The sequence below is a fragment of the Gossypium raimondii genome, chromosome 9 (assembly GCF_025698545.1).
Source record: "Gossypium raimondii isolate GPD5lz chromosome 9, ASM2569854v1, whole genome shotgun sequence".
Taxonomy (NCBI): Eukaryota; Viridiplantae; Streptophyta; class Magnoliopsida; order Malvales; family Malvaceae; genus Gossypium; species Gossypium raimondii.
This window is the reverse complement of record NC_068573.1, coordinates 25,980,263-25,991,406: the sequence shown is the minus strand read 5'-3', so window position 1 is coordinate 25,991,406 and position 11,144 is coordinate 25,980,263. Positions and strand designations below refer to the sequence as shown.

Here is an 11,144-nt window from a genome sequence, read left to right as displayed (position 1 = left end):
TACCTTTGCTACTGGTTTTAAGTATTCTCTTCGACAAGAATGGCTCCCATACTTTCTTATAATCCATTGGGATCCCGGATTTGTGACAACATCAAGCACTTGTTGAAGAAAATCCCAATTTATATTGCTCATCATAGGGTAGTACTCATCTTCTTCAACATTAGGTAAATTAAACAAATCGTTGATGGACTTAGAAGTAAGATGTACCTTTTTATTTCGAACGATGACTTAGTAGCATCTTGCATAGTCAAACTAGCATAGATTTCTCGAACTAGTTCATCATCGGAAAGTGAACGAGCATCACGTAATCATTCCCATTTGAGAGCATTGATTATCTTTCTAATTGGCACAGGAACAACCATCACATCATTGCTCTTCAGGTTAAAACCTTTTTCCGGCATCATAGGTTGATGCTTGAAACTTGAATCAAACTGCTCTTTCACTTCTTCATCAACCACAATCGGGTTTTCAGGAGTAGTCTTTGACGATCTAGTACTTTTACGAGACATGGTATTTTCCCAAAAATTCGGTAGAGTTTCTACACAAGAGAGAAAAGAGAAATTAGCAAAGTAGGTATAACTTACTAACAAAAATCTTACAACAGCAAGGATGATGCGGAAGCAATCTCTTTACGGCAGCAATAGGGAATTTCAGCAAAAAGAAGAAAAGAACTAGGGTTTCTTTCAGGATTTGAGGTTGACGGTTCAAAAATGAGGTTTAAGGATTTTTAGGGTGTAAGCAAATTACTTTGAGGGATATGAAAATTAGTAGAATGAAGAGGGGTTTATATAGGGAAAAATTAGGGCAACATGTAGCAAAAATTTAGCTACATTAAAGTTACTTGGGCGGCGAGTAATAGGTGTGACGGCAAGGCATAGATTTTTTTCCTCCTTTTTGCTGTCTTGGGCCTCAAACACAGACTGTGTCTTAAAAAAAACTCATTAGTACTTGGGTCAAATTTCACCCCCTTTATTAACATAAAATTTAAAAATTTAAACTGAACAAAATGAAACTTAAAAATTTTAATTAGAAAATTTCTTCTTAACAAATTACATTAAATTAATTCCCAGGAAAGGTTGAAGGGGTCACAGTGGTCCCGCTTAAGTTCCAATCCCCTTAGACAGAATTAATTAAATGTAATAAATTAAGAAAATAAGTTCTAATTATTTATTTATTTACACAATGAGTCCATGAAAAATTAAGAGTCTGTTAAGATGAGTGAGATTCAATTCGCTCATCTTCACCATCCCAGTAGTGTTTGAGACGTTGACCATTAACATTAAACATACCTCCATAATTGTCGTATAATTCAATAGTTCCGTAAGGATGAACTCGGTAGATGGTATAGGGTCATTTCCATCGGGATTTCAGCTTCCCATAAAATAACTTCAGCCTTGAATTAAACAACAACACCTTCTGACCTTCTTTAAACTCGCGAGGTCGTATATGACTATCATGCCATCTCTTTGATCTTTCCTTACACATTTTGGAATTCTCATAGGAAAACAACCTCAGCTCTTCCAACTCATCCAGTTGTAACATCCTTCTCTCACCGGCTTGCTTAATATCAAAATTGAACTGCTTCAAAGCCTAATGAGCTTTATTCTCCAATTCTAACGACAAATGACATGTATTTGCAAAGACTAACTGAAAAGGAGTCATTCTTAACGGAGTCTTAATGCATCGTCGAGCCTTCGAGACCAATCTTTTCTGCTAGGGCGTACTACCTTTTCAAGGATACCTTTGATTTCACGGTTCACTCTTTCAACTTGCCCATTGGACTAGGGGTGATAGGCAGTAGCAATCTTGTGCTTCACATCATATTTGTCAAGCAACCACTTAAGCCATTTGTTCACAAAGTGAGAACCTTCATCACTAATAATAGCTCTTGGTGTCCTAAATCATGTAAACACATGCTTATGTAGGAATCGCATGACTACGTTAGGATCTAACATCTGATCCGAAAAATGGTCCTTCCGAGTGGCTTTGTTCAACTTTTTGTAATCAATATAGATTCTCCAACCGATAATGGTTCTTATTGGAATTAACTCGTTACGCTCATTTTCAACAATCATGATTCCACCTTTCTTCGGCACATACTGCACCAAACTTGCCCACGAACTATCTGAAATAGGATAGATGATTCCCGTATCTAACCATTTGATCACTTCCTTTCTCACAACTTCTTGCATAATAGGATTGAGCCTCTTTTTCCCATCAATCTGAGCTCTTTCACCTTTCTCTAAAATAATTTTGTGCATGTAAAAAGAAGGGCTTATACCTCGAATATCAACTATGGTCCAACCAATTGCTTTCTTAAATTTCTTTAGAACAACAATTAGTTGCTCCTCTTGATCTTTCGTTAGTTCTGCTGAAATAATAACAGGCAAAGTAGAACAGTCACCTAAATAAACATATTTCAAATGGGAAGGAAGTATCTTTAGTTCGAGTTTAGGTGGTTCTTCAATTGACAACTTCGGTTGCACAAATTCTTTGACTTCTAACTCTAACAGTTCAAACCGTGTGGATTGAATAAAATTTCTCGGATTGGCTTCAATCAAAACCATGTTTTCTTCACCTTCTTCATCTTCCAAAGGGTCAAACTCTAAGGCTTTCTCCAATGGATCTTCCTCAAAATTGCTTTCCATAGAAACCAAGGTTTCTATCTCTTCCATAACTAAACACTCTTCTATCGGATTAGGAAATTTCATCGCTTTAAGAATGTTAAAAGTTACCTGGTCATCTTGAACTTGCATGGTGAGTTCACCTTTCTGTACATCAATTAACGTTCTCCTCGTGGCTAGGAACGGTCTCCCAAGGATAATTGGCACTTCCTTATTTGCTTCAAAATCTAAAATAATGAAATCAGTAGGAAAAATAAATTTATCGACTCTTACCAAAACATCCTCGATCTTTCCTTCGGGATATGCTAAAGATCGATCCGCTAGCTAAAGCGTCATAGTTGTAGGTCTTACTTCACCTATCCCTAGCATCTTGAAAATAAAATTAGGCATCAGGTTGATACCCACTCCTAAGTAACACAAAGCTTTACCACAGTAAGATTCGCCAATGTTCAGGGTATAGTGAAGCTTCCTGGGTCTTTCAATTTCGGTGGCAGTTTGTTCTGCAAGAACGCACTGCACTCCTTTGTCAAGGCAAAAGTCTCATGCTCAGTCATTCATTTCTTCTTGGACAGTATATCCTTCATAAACTTCACATAATTTGGCATTTGTTCTAAAGCCTCCACCAACGAAATATTAATGTGTAACTGCTTTAGAACATCCAACAACTTATTGAATTGCACCTCCTGTTTCTACTTGTGTTGCTGCAATCTGTGCGGATATGGAGGTGATGGAACTTTCGATTGAACCAGACAACTTTTCTGAGTAGATAAATCTGCATCCAAAGAAGATGTTAAAATATCTAATTCATTTGATATAGGAACTTCAACATCTGGTTGACTTTCCTCCTTTTCAACATGCTCATCTTCGAAATTAATCAATCGGGGTTCTAGAGTCTTACCACTTCGCAATGCCATTACCTTGATATGTTCTTTACCCAAATTCCTTAGATTCTTAGTATTGCTCGGCAAGGATCCTTGCGGTCTATTACGAAGCTCCGTAGCTAACTGACCCATTTGGTTTTCCAAATTTTTCAGTGTTGCTGCTTGGCTTTGGATCAAAGCGTCATTCTTTGCCATGTACGCTTTCAACAAGTTCTCCAAACTGTTCGATGCCTCAGCTTGAGGTGGTTTTGGAGCTTGCTAATTAAACCTTTGAGATTGGTTGGGTCTTTTCTGCAATGAGTTGTTGTTTGGTCCATTTCCTTGGTTGCTCCAAGAAAAGTTAGGATGGTTACGCCATGAAGGATTGTAGAAGCTGGACTGGGGTCCTTGTCCACTCCTATTTTGATATTGGTTCCCCACATAGTAAACTAACTCAGGATTTGATCGACAATTCTCAAAAGAATGACCTTCCCCACAGTACACACTGGAAACTACTGCAAACGGACTTGGTGGTTGAGCTGCAAAATTATTAGTACTATTAGCGGTTAACTGTTTTAACATAGAGGAAATAGACGATACCTGAGCTGATAACAAAATGAGAGAGTCAACTTCATGAACTCCGGCTACACGTCTTCCTGAAGCTGTTCGATTTGTTCACCATTAATAGTTATTACTTGCAATACTCTCGATGATCTCATAGGCCTTATTATAAGACTTAGACAAAATTACACCATTCACGGAAGCATCTACCATCAATCTTGTATGTGCATTGAGACCATTATAGAAAGTCTCCAATTGGATACAATGAGGAACCCCATGATGAGAACAGTTACGAAGTAACTCCTTGAATCACTCCCAAGCCTTATACAAAGACTCGTCATCCAATTGTTAGAAAGTTGTGATCTCGTTCCTTAACTTAACATTTTTGCTAGGTGGGAAATACTTAACCAAAAATATCTCTACTAATTATTGCCATGTAGATATGGAACTTGGTGGCAATGAATTGAGCCATGCTCGGGCTCGATCTTGTAATGAGTACGGAAATAACTTCAACCTCAGTGCATCTTCAATCACACCGACTATCTTGAATGACTCACTCACCTCCATAAACAATCGAAGGCGGAGATGTGGATCTTCTGTGGGCATACCACTAAATTGGCCCACTGTTTGTAGCATTTGAAACATCACTGGTTTCAATTCAAACTGGGTTGCCTCAATATCTGGCCTTCGAATTATTGGGTTTAAATCACTGAAAAGTGGCACAACATATTTTCTGATGCATCCATCCCTATCATCGGCAATGAGGATAGGATTTCGTACATGATCAGCTTCATTACCTTGGTATTGATTCTGATTTCCAAGGTCCATCTCGACTTGTCTTTGAGCTTTTTGTTCACGTCTTCTTTATCTGAAAGTTTGCTCAATTTCAGGGTATACAAAGAGTAAATCTATAATTCGATCTATGCTCATAAACACCTTTTGCTTCTTTGCGTTGCTCATTTGCTGATGGCTCTCCAAGGTGGCCGACTAAGGGTTCTTTAAGAGGCTTAATTGCTAAAATCCTTATGCAAGGATGATGAAGGGGAAAGATAGCTAAAAGAATTGAGAGAATGATGAATGAGTAAGAGATGATGGGATGAGGGATGAGGGATGATTGAAAAAGTGAGAAATAAGCTATTATTTATAAGTGAGGCAAGGGAGCTAATTTGCTAAAAATAGGAGTGTCCATCCTTTGAAACTTCCTCCAAGAGTGGTCAGCCATGAATTGAGGAAATGTTTCTAATTTTTCCTTGATTTTTGGTCAATTTGAATGCCACAACAACTGAGGACTAAGACTCGGTCACCAACAAATCTTCGGGAAAATCTCTGATTTATTTCAATCTTCAAGGACCTTGCGTAATTAAACCAAAAATTGATTTATGGTCAGCCATGTGTAGCCAAAAATTGGGTTGACTTGGTCCCCAATTTGGACGGTTTTGCAATTAGGAGAAAACTTTCAGACTTGTCCAAAAATAGTAGATAGTTTAGAAGAGCAAATAATATAATTTAACCACTTTAATTAATCAATTTACTTACTTAATTAAAACCCAATTTATTAATGAAATATTAAAAATGAATTATTAAATATAACTTTATATTTTACTATTTAATTTAATCATGCATGGCCCACTTTATAGCTTAAAAATATAATATGCTCAATTTAATATAAAATAAGTCATTTTATGCATGAAAACTATATAATAAAGTATAAAATCACATTTTAATAATTTCTATGTCCTAATTTCATATTTTCGCATATTTCATTAATTTATTAAATAATTACTTGGTTTTAACAACAAATTTAAGTAAAAAAGTGATGAATTATATAGGAAAAATCCTATATATTTTTTAGTTTACATCAGTCATCCTCAAAACCTAAAGTGGTTAAGGCTTGACCTCCAGTCGTGCCACAATTTGTAAGGATTTTTAAGTGTAATCTTAGTTGGTATATTATTTAGGATTTAGCAAGTCGCTTGTAATGCATATCCCCAAAAAGATATCGACAGTTGGGAATAACTCAACATATAACAAACCATGTCTAGAAAAGTTCTCTTCCTTCTCTTTTCCACGACAATTTGTTATGGAGTACCCCACGCGGTTAACTAAGAAAATATCTTAACCTCTATAAGGTATCCTAAGCACTCATTTGATAAATATTTACCACCTCATTCAGTCCAAAGTGTTTTTATGGGTAAACTTAATTGTTTCTCCACTTCAACATAAAACTCTTGGAATTTATCGAAAGTTTCGCTCTTGCGATGCATTAGGTTTACATGCCTATATAGAAAATATTCATCAATAAAGGATATGTAATCATCTTAACCACCTCACACACTAACGTTTATGGGACCAAAAATGTCAATATGTGCTAGTTCTAAGGGTTGAAAGACCCTTGTACCATGGAATTAAAAGTTCACTTGGTCATTTCACCTTACTAGCAAGATTCACATTGTGAAAGATGCATTTCCTTAAGAAATCTTAAGGTTCCTTCTTTCACAAGCCTAGTTATTTTATCTTGGTTAATATGGCTAAGTCTTAAATGCCAAAGGTATGCCTTATTCGAGTGAGAAGTTTTGAGTTTCTTATTACGAGTTCAGTTTCTAGCACTGGGTACATATTTAGTTTGGTAAAATAAAGATTATTTTGCATCCACCCATTATAGATAAGACACCAATTTTATAAATTGCAATGCCATTATTGAAAGTCACAGTAAAGTCATCTTTAAATAAACATGCAACTGAGATTAAATTTCTCTTGAAGTTCAACACATACAAAAATTGTTGGGTCTAGTGTCCTTAGTGTAGTGATTACATCTATATAATTTGTATTTTTTAAATACATTATTTTAAATAAAACTCTATGTGTGACATCCCAAACCCGATCAGGACGGTCCGACCTGAATTTCAAACGTCACATTAGCCACCAAAGTGACTCTCCATTTAAAACTTTATGAACCACACCAACCAACCATACACATCACACATTTGTAGAATATTTCATATAGGAAATTAGACCTAAGTGCAAGCTTTTCTAAATTAATCATTTATTTCACACAATTAGAAGGAATAGGGCATACCATAATATTCAGTAGTTTCCCTTAGTTGCAAAAATTTATTAGTTCATGTAATTATCATCACATTAAACAAGTAATTAAACCATCCAGATTAGCAATCAAGCAACCAATTATAACATTAAAAAAATCCCAAATTTAAATAGTCTATAATGTCTATTTACAACCCGTTGAAAATTTTATATAAAAAGTCTTAGTCTAATTCTAATAATAAAACCTTGGAATGACCCACATTGTCTTCACTTCTGAGTTTAAAATCTCAACACACATACTCTAAAAAAATGTCTTGCGATGGATCATCAATTTGCCACCCTCATCGCTAACCCGCGAACTATTTATATGCAAGGTAAAGTAAGGAGTGTGAGCTTGGAGAAGCTCAATGAGTACACATGGATACAACACAAATATACACACCAGACATGTTAGTATTTAAACATACTTTAACAATTTACATATAACACAAATTACATACTCAACATAGTGATATATTGGCAATTTGTGAATATGAAACATAGTCAAATTATATACTCATCGAATAAATGGGTTTCTAAAACACACCACATGACTTATAAAGTCATACACTATTTCTATGTAAGTGTAGCACATATACTCACACTCTCCAAACACACCATGCTATCTATAATGAATGAAGCTATGCTCGACATTCCCTTATCTCTCCAATGCTATCTCTGAGCCACAATGCCAAACACATAATAAAAGGGTAAGTACTCACAATCCTATGGCATGCCAATGATATCCAATGGTGTCAAGTGTTCACATTGCCAACATATCTAATTAATCACATTTTATTACACAATATAATTGGCTCGCACTACTGTCGAGCTTGCACTTAGCATTTCACAATAATATAATTTTGCACTAATCAAAACTTGTAATATCATAAAACTCATAATTCACTTACGAGTTCATGCATGCATAAGTGTGCACTATCAATAGAATTCGCATATTATAAAAGTTTGCATTATATTTTTTTTACTTTTATGTCCATTCGCAAGTACTACATAACCATATACGAATATTTATTACAAATATATACATACCTATTTAGTGGCTTTTGTCACATCAACTTTAGCATACATTAAAAGTCTTATATACATTTATAATATTAGATAATACAAAGCCTATAATCGTTTATATATTATATTGATAAATGCCAAAAGTAACTTGTTTTAATCTCATTCTTAATGTGTTTTTGTATGATTATTCGATTTAAAATGATGAATTTTATCCTCCTAATCATTTAAATTCATGTTTCTATACTTAGAAGAGAATTTGGGAGAAAAAGAAGTGAAAAACGAGTGAAAATCAAAAAATCAAAGCAAGTTTCAGGAGCTACATGGGCTGGGCCATTCCATACGGGCTAGACACATGGCCGTGTGAGCCACGCCACACTGTCATGTGCCAGGCCGTGTCAAAATCGCAAATTACACTCCAAACACACAGAAAAATGCAATTTTTAGGTTTTTTTGGGCATTCTAAAACCTATATATGACAAAGATAAGAAGATGGGAGTGAGCCGTCATAGAATATTCAAGAAAACAACTCAAAAAAATACCATTGAAGCTAACTCTGAAGTAGATTTCCATTAAGATTGAAGATATCCTTTTGATTTTTTTGAAGTTTGTTATGAGTTTTTTTGTTTCTTGTGGTTATACTGTCTTTGATATGCTTTTAATTACTATCATGAACTAATTTTCCAAATACCTAGGGAGATGTACCCTAAGATGGATTATGTTATTTAATTTATGTTTTACGCAATAAATACTTGGATCTTATTCTCAATTAAGTGTGCTTAATTCTTGGTTTGATATTTTTAGACTATTAATCCATGTTCGATGTGCTTAAACTAAAGGAGGAATAAACCCTATTTAAGAGTAGATGTAGCGTAATTGAGTAGAGTTGCATGCAATCCTAGAAATAGGACGATATAAACCAACCGGATCAGAGTCAAATTTAATATGGAGACCCATAGATTGAGTTAACGTGATAGTATGGGTTTTAATTAGAAAAAAATTTCAATTAATCAACCTAAAGTCAGTTGCTCTTATTCTTAAAAGAGATATTAGCAATTTAAGGATTTCTACGGATCAATATACTAAGCGAAGAAATCGTTTAACTCAAATTGATAATGATAGGTGAAATCTAGGTGGATTCTTTCCTGGGTATTGTTTCACTTCTTGGTTGTTAATTGTTTGTTTTCCTAATTTGTTCTTAATCATGTTCTTTAGTTAATTAATTTAGTTAATTTTAGTTTTAATCAATCTCTCCAATTTATTAGTTAAATAATAGAAAAACAGAATTACTAGTACTTTTAGTCTTCGTGGGAATGATATATTTGCTCACTTTGTAGCTATACTATTAATTGATAGGTGCACTTGTCTTAGTCAAATTTTTAGTTATTTTATGACTGCATTATATATAATAAAACTCATACATATATATTATGTATAGCAAAACCACGCATATATATGTACTATGTATGTACAAACCCACACAAATATATTATACATATAACACCCATGCACACATATATATATTATTATATATATAACACCAAAACCCATATATATTATATATAAATAACAAAACCCCTATACATATATATTATATATATACACATACCTTTTAAATTTGCACAACATGGATACTCAATTCAAACAAAATTGCAAAAATTTGCACCAGGAAAAAGTCGAGGTTCGCATACCGTAAGTGGGGGCTCGTAAGCCTCACTTCGACTCTCTATATCTTGTAATTCATGCTAAAATACAGCATACAAATGCACTCACTTGTAGCTCACCATAGCTTGTTGAACTAGACAACTTTATGCTTGCCTTTATCCCGATTTATTGAGGCTCCACCAACGTTTTCGACTTCGCACAAAAATATACATATTACTAAGCATTCAAAAATAATCTAATTTATCTCTTTGTGTTCATACAATGGCTCTCCACTCACACATACTTATTCGACTTATTTCGTACAATACATTTCACTTAATTTCTTCTTTCTTTAACTTAATTAAAACTTTAATTTCTACCTCCTAGCCCCCTAACTAAGGTTTAATTATAGATCTAGATCTTTAACTTTGCTCAATTTCTTTAATTAATTTTTTTCGAAAAACATTGTCCATCATTGTTCTCAAAAGACAATCATTTAATTCATGCAATTATTTAAAGATATTGATAAACTGAATTTTATACCTCTTAATCTCGTCAAAATATACTAAAATCAATTTAAAACACCTCTTAGCTATTTATTATGAGATTCACCATTTTTATGCAAAAGATAACTTTAAAACCATGAATCTTTAATTTTCTTACTTAGATCTTTGAAAATTCAAATTAAAAACACCTAATAAAAATTTAATACATAAGAAAATAATATATTTACTTTTAATTTGAAAACCTCCATGAATTTGCACCATTGAGCAAAAACGAGCTAAGTTTAAGTGAGAATTTGGAGAAGAAATATTAATTTTCTTGCAAAATTGAAAGAATAGAAAGTGTTTGGATGCCAAGAAAATATAGAAGATGCAGAAATTTTTGAGAGAAAATTTTTCAATCTAGATCTAACAAATTTTTTAAATGAAAAAGCATGGAGGGAAATTGGGAAGGCAAGTGGCTTTTATAGCCAAATAATTTTTTTAAAAATTGGGCTATTTACCCTCTAAGTCCTCTCCAATTTCTCTCTTGTTCTAATAACTCCCTTTTTAACAACTAGTTTTAATTTACATTTAACCACTATTCCAAAATAGTCTCTATTAAATTTTACTAATGCCCCAATTATTAATACCATTATTAATTTATCTAATTATTATTATTTTTACTATTATTAACTAATTATTTATTTTATCCTATTTCAGCTTTTAAGACACAAAACTCTATTTTTCTCTTGAGACCACAATCTGATGCCAATTTTTACTAACCTGGTTTTGGGATGTGACACTATCATTATTAATATTTTTTGTATTTTGTCCTGAATGATTTTTTGTCACACAAATCAAAATAA

The 11,144-nt window shown here is 33.6% G+C and overlaps 1 non-coding gene across 1 annotated transcript; it reads left to right on the top strand.

Annotated features, from left to right (window-relative positions):
• Window positions 1-4,316: 4,316 nt before the first annotated feature.
• LOC128032926 (small nucleolar RNA R71) lies at window positions 4,317-4,423 on the top strand. The gene has a single exon (XR_008189267.1). It is a non-coding gene; the product is annotated as a small nucleolar RNA R71 (small nucleolar RNA).
• Window positions 4,424-11,144: the final 6,721 nt, after the last annotated feature.